At 54.6% G+C, this 6,368-nt stretch overlaps 1 protein-coding gene across 1 annotated transcript in view; it reads left to right on the top strand.

Annotated features, from left to right (window-relative positions):
* Nucleotides 1–5,405: 5,405 nt before the first annotated feature.
* Nucleotides 5,406–6,368, top strand: part of LOC144736337 (uncharacterized) — a 44,424-nt gene continuing 43,461 nt past the window's right edge. The window contains exon 1 of the mRNA XM_078619001.1: nt 5,406–5,659. The gene's annotated coding sequence lies outside the window, so the exon portion shown is untranslated. The remainder of the gene's footprint in view (nt 5,660–6,368) is intronic.

Raw genomic sequence — 6,368 nt, 5'->3', positions numbered from 1 at the left:
GATGGTGGTGATTATGATGGTAGTGATGGTGGTGATTATGATGGTAGTGATTGTGGCGATGGTGGTGATGGTGGTGATGGTAGTGATGATGGTGATTATGATGGTAGTGATGGTGGTGATGGTGGTGATGGTGGTGATGGTAGTGATGATGGTGATTATGATGGTAGTGATGGTGGTGATGGTGGTGATGGTAGTGATGGTGGTGATTATGATGGTAGTGATGGTAGTGATGGTAATGATGGTAGTGATGGTGGTGATTATGATGGTAGTGATGGTGGTGATGGTAGTGATGGTGGTGATTATGATGGTAGTGATGGTGGTGATGGTGGTGATGGTAGTGATAATGGTGATTATGATGGTAGTGATGGTGGTGATGGTGGTGATGGTAGTGATGGTAGTGGTTATGATGGTAGTGATGGTGGTGATGGTGGTGATGGTGGTAATTATGATGGTAGTGATGGTGGTGATGGTGGTGATGGTAGTGATGGTGGTGATTATGATGGTAGTGATGGTGGTGATGGTGGTGATGGTAGTGATGGTGGTGATTATGATGGTAGTGATGGTGGTGATTATGATGGTAGTGATGGTAGTGATGGTGGTGATGGTAGTGATGATGGTGATTATGATGGTAGTGATGGTGGTGATGGTGGTGATGGTAGTGATGGTGGTGATTATGATGGTAGTGATGGTCGTGATGGTGGTGATGGTGGCATGAACAGCTCTCGTCGCTCGCCCTTGACCTTGCTGGGCTGTGACGCTCGCGGTGAGAATCGCGAGCGTCACAGGGACGCAGCCTCGCGCTCTCCACGGCCTCGCGAGCTCTCGTCTCGCACTCGAGATCAGAGAGAGAGAGAGGGCAGAGAGAGAGCGAGAGAGGGCAGAGAGAGGGCAGAGAGAGAGAGCGAGAGAGAGACTTTTTTGACTTTTTAAAACTTTATTACACCAGCGCCAATTGCGCTGGAAACTTTCCGTGCATTCAAATCAATGTACATGCCTTTATGGCAACGACATACACTTCATTGATCGTCACGCAACACATCGCCACCGCCTCACAGTCAGTGTCCGGTGTGCGCGTCGTTCAGGCTCCCGCGCAAATTGCGCTGAAACATTCCGAGTGCATTCGGTGTGGTCATCTCATGGCAACTTCAAGCACTTCGTAGTCGTCGCGCACCACATCGCCACTGCCTCACAGTCAGTGTCCGGTGTGCGCGTTGTCCGGGCTTTCACGTTCCCTTGCTTAAACCAACGGCTCTTCCTCTCCCACATCCTCACCCTCCTTCTCAACCGACGACAGCGAGAGAGAGAGAGGGCAGAGAGAGTGAGAGAGCGAGAGAGAGAGGGCAGAGAGCGAGAGGGCAAAGAGAGAGGGCAGAGAGAGAGGGCAGAGAGAGTGAGAGGGCAGAGAGAGAGGGCAGAGAGAGAGGGCAGAGACAGAGGGCAGAGAGAGAGGGCAGAGAGAGAGGGCAGAGAGAGAGTGAGAGGGCAGAGAGAGAGGGCAGAGAGAGAGGGCAGAGAGAGTGAGAGAGCGAGAGAGAGGGCAGAGAGAGAGGGCAGAGAGAGAGGGCAGAGAGAGAGGGCAGAGAGAGAGGGCAGAGAGAGAGGGCAGAGAGAGTGAGAGGGCAGAGAGAGTGAGAGAGCTAGCGTCCTCTGCTCGCGTGGAATGCAGACACGTCTTCAGCACTGCACCTGGGCATCCTTCACGGACGTCTGACGTCCTCACATATGGATACATCTAGAAATGCATCTTCATACTGACGACGTGTTTTTGAACACGATAGTTCTGGTGATCCGTGCCTAACGCCTGCCACTGTAGCGCTGCTGGCTGGGTAAGGCGACGTGGATCCGAGCGACGCCACTCATTATCCAGTCTCACTTCTTACACCAGGCTGCTATAAACACCATCTGGCAATGCCACCTCAAATTGTAAATGTTGTGGTTTCGCGCTTCAACACACCGGTGGGCTAAAGCAGTGAACTAATTTGTCTTTTGTCAACGTGACACTTTTTTACTGATTGGCCGTGTCGGGTGGTGGAGGGTTACGACACATTTATAAATAACGCGATCTAAACCCAAAAACGTTGATTATGAATAATATTGGTCGCGAAAGCCTACGTGTTAAACTGACCACCTCATGAATTGTTGTATTTGTAAGGAACCATTGTCATCGCCGATTCGAAATCTCAACCCCCCAAAAAGGGACTTGTGCAATGGCACACGGTCTGGTGATGCGTGACATGCACCGCCATGTCGCTGTGGCTGAAATCATTTCGGAATCCACTCGTTGCAGATGGAGTCTTCATTCCCAGAATTGATCTGCCACCGTCTGATGTGAATTTGCCATTTGCTTTGAAGCGAAGACGGTTTCCAATCAGTCGTCCTGCGTTTGCTATCACTGTCAATACGTCACGAGGGCAACGTTCTGAGCATGTTGGACTTTTATCTCCACAAATCTGTGTTTTTCCCCATGGACAGCTTCATTACGTTGCTTTGCCAAGGTGCACAAATCCCACCGACATCAAAGTGCTGATTCAACATTTTAGATTAAATAAATTCAATACAGTCCTTAAATGTTAGTCTTTTTCATTAAATACACATTTGTATGAACCCGTTATGACGGAAAATTACATTAATTTTATAAATACAAACTAGCAGTGGTTAGTGCTACACTGCGCTACGAACCCAGCGACCCGAGTTCGATTTCTCGCTCACGGCCACCAACAGCAATGACGATTATCTGAACCGGTTCTGTGCCTTCCCTAGGTGGACTCAGCCTCAAATGAACAACCTGGTGCGATATGTAAACATCGCTATTGGGGAGACAAAGGCGGCCCAGCGTGGTGCTGGCCCACCCACCCCTCGTGTGCCACAGTGCCGGCCTTCATAGGTGGTGCTGCTGCTACTCGCTACTAACAGCACTTGCCCCAACAGCGTGTTGAGGCTACACGGAGTGCGGGGAACTTGGCCTTGTTACGTGTCGGCTCGGCCACCCTCAATTGCTCACGACGTCCACACGACTTCTCACGACGTCCACACGACTTCTCACGACGTCCACACGACTTCTCACGACGTCCACACGATTGCGAGCGACAGGCTGACAGCACTGGCAATGCGCCCAGAGAGAGAGGGAAAAAGGGAGCTGACTCACAGCTCAAGGGCGTGAGCTCAAGTCCCGACTGGGGGTGGGTTGGCTCAGCTCGCCGCCACCACGCCATCTCTTCAGGCCATCGCCACCTCCTCTGGCAGTCTCGCAATGCAACGATCCATCTTGCTCATCATTCCATCGCTCCATCTCCTCGGGGGACGAGCTCTGCCAGGGGGCGCGTCACCCCCTCGCCTGCCGCTCGGTCTCGAGTCTCTCCCAGCGGAAGTCTCCGTGGCCTCTGGCCGACGTCCTGCCCACGTGGCCCCCCTCACTGGACATCGGTGACAAAGAGCTTCGTAGGTCATCGGATTCCTCCTGCAGTCTCCATGAAGATTCTGATTCTGACTTCTCCGCACGGCGAACGTGACGAGTGGGGGGAGGGGGAGGTCTCAGTCAGTGCAGGCATCTTTGTTCGAGCGGTGGCGCAGCGGTTAGCGCTACGCCGCGCTACGAACCAGGCGACTCGGGCTCGGTTCCCGCTCACGGACACCAGCGGCGATTATCTGAACCGGTCCTGGGCCTCCCGTAGGTCGACTTAACGTACCCCATGCGATGTGTAGAATCCTCACCACTGGGGAGACAAATGCGGCCGGGCGTGGTGCTTAATCAGCCACCCCCTCGTGTGCCACAGTGCCGGCCTTCGTAGGCGCTGCTCGCTACGAGTAGCATTTGCCCAGCAGTCTGTGAAAGCTACAAGGGGGGGGGGGGGGTGGGGGGGGTCTTTGTGTTTGCGTCTCAGCCTCTCGGCCTCAGCGCGGCCCCCCGTGGCTCTCTCTGCGCGCACGTCGCTGGCGACCCGGCGGGCTGCGACACTTCAACTCGCTACACCGGAGCTCCCGGTTTGAGTCGAAAGGTCGTCGCCTTCTTCTTTTTGTTAAACCGAGGCCGCTTGTTCGCTTCTCGAGAGGAAGGCGGACGGTCAGGGCGCATTCCGTGTGGGGTGTTGGGGGGGTCCGCAGGAAGGCATTGCAGAGGGACCCGTGGGGGGGGGGGGGGGGCTCTGTCGCCGTTCCACTGCAGAAAGATTTCGCGAGACGTGGATTGTTTGTGGGTCACGTGACAAGGTGCAATGCGCCCCACATCCATCACCGTTCCACGTCATTTCGGCATTTCAGAAGCGACCTGGCCGCCACAAATGATGCCTCAACCAAGTGGATTGTCGCCATCGCGTAGAAATGTTTCGCGGCCCAAACACTCTAAATGTGTGACGTTGGTTCTTAACGTGCAGGGGAATACCGGAGGACCCGGAGAGAAATCCAATCAACCACGGGGAGGGAGACACGCAAACTCCAAATATACAGCAGCAGCAGGCGTCAGGGTCTGGATCGAACCCACGACCTCGTGTAGACCAGGCGAGGTAGTTAACATCTCCTAGCCATCGTGATGATGATGATGACAGAGAGAAACACGCAAACTCCAAATATACAGCAGCAGCAGCAGCAGCCATCGTCAGGGTCGGGATCAATCCCACGACCTCCTGCGAGCGGAAGCGCTGTGGATCCACGGCAATGCGGCGGGGTCGTTGCGCAATCGCCGCCCCTGTCACAACAAAGCGCCCGCGGCCCCCACGCAGCGCCCAGCGCCCAGCGCGTGTCTATGAATAGCCGCGCGGAATGTGCGGAGCGCGCGCGGCAGCGCCGGGCGGGGCCGCGTGTTTACTCGCGCAGGGCGAGGCGCGCCTCCTCCACCTGCCGTGAGCGGCAGGGGCAGTGGGGAGCCCAGTGACGACTATCCGAACCGGTCCTGGGCCGCTTCCCCTAGGTCGACTCAGCCCCAAGTGAATAACCCGGTGCGGTGTGCAAACATCGCCACTGGGGAGACAAATACGGCCGTGCGTGGTGCTGGCCACCCACCCCCTCGTGTGTCATCCCGGCAGTCATAGGGGCTACTCGCTAACAGCACTTGCCCCAACAGTCTGTCACGCGGGACCTTTGTCTTTGCTTCTCAGTGTGAGGCCGGGAAAGCAGTTGGCAAGGATTAGTCAGTGAGCCGATTAGTCAGTCGATTAGTCAGTCGATTCGTCGGTCGATTAGTCAGTCGATTCGTCGGTCGATTAGTCAGTCGATTAGTCAGTCGATTCGTCGGTCGATTAGTCAGTCGATAAGTCAGTCGTCTCATTGGGGAATGGCGGCTGCTGCTGCTGTTGTTGTGTACACCTCCACTTTAAACCCCGCTCCCCGTGTCAACTATTACGTCATCTCAGCCACAATTACTCCCTCCTCCTCCTCCCTGCAGCCCACGCGGCCCTACCCCCTCAGCGTCGTCATCGCCACCACAGTCACCTGCGAGCCGCAGCGCCACACCCACCGACAGCCCGCGGTTCAGAACAGGTGCAGCAGCAGCATCACCACCATCATCATCATTACCACCACCATCATCACACACCACCATCACACACCACCACCACCATCACACACCACCACCATCACACACCACCACCACTACACGGACAGGAGAGCGAGCGAGAGGAACATCCCCGAGTTCACGTTCCAGGCGGCGGCACCTTGAACGAGCCAGGTGAGGCGATTGGATCTGCGCTCGTGATAACGGTGACAGGTCTGCTGGCGGTGCTGTACGATCATCGTCATTATTGCTCTTTACCATTATTGTTGGTGATACATCGTGATTTACATTCGTAGAGACGCGTGGCATCCGTAGATATCACCAAAGCGCACCGCCGTGTATGGAAAGCGAGGAAATAAACAGAAATTGTGAATGTTGTTGTGGGTTTCCGGTTAGTGCTGAACTCGTGACGAATTGGCACGTTTTTTGTTTACGTGACAACCCTCACTAATTGGCTGTGTCGGGTGGTGGCGGGTTTTACGACACATTTGTATGTACGCGATCTAACCCACAAAACAACGATTATGGATAATATTGGTCGCGAAAGACCGACGACGACTACTCCGAAGTGTCCAGCAGAGCCCCCAGGGGGCACGGCAGGACTCGTGCGGGGCTGAGGGGCCGTTCACAGAGGAGCGTGTTCACGACGGGACTTTAATATACAGGGCGCTTCACAAACATGTTCTAACACTTGTGAGGATTTGCAACAACAATAACCACAATAAATGTGCAGCCTCCGGGCTCTGGAGACCACCTGGAGAAGGTTCCTGGCACGCGTCGACAACGACGACGAGCAAGTGGAGACTTTGACTTTGCCAAGCTATTAACTTACATTTGTTATCATGTTACAGTGTCTTATTATCCGTTATTTTATGTCCATTGA

The sequence above is a fragment of the Lampetra planeri genome, chromosome 60 (genome assembly GCF_965212315.1).
Source record: "Lampetra planeri chromosome 60, kcLamPlan1.2.h2, whole genome shotgun sequence".
In the NCBI taxonomy this organism is placed as follows: domain Eukaryota; kingdom Metazoa; phylum Chordata; class Hyperoartia; order Petromyzontiformes; family Petromyzontidae; genus Lampetra; species Lampetra planeri.
The sequence above is the reverse complement of the archived record's forward strand: the minus strand, read 5'-3'. Positions and strand labels throughout refer to the sequence as shown.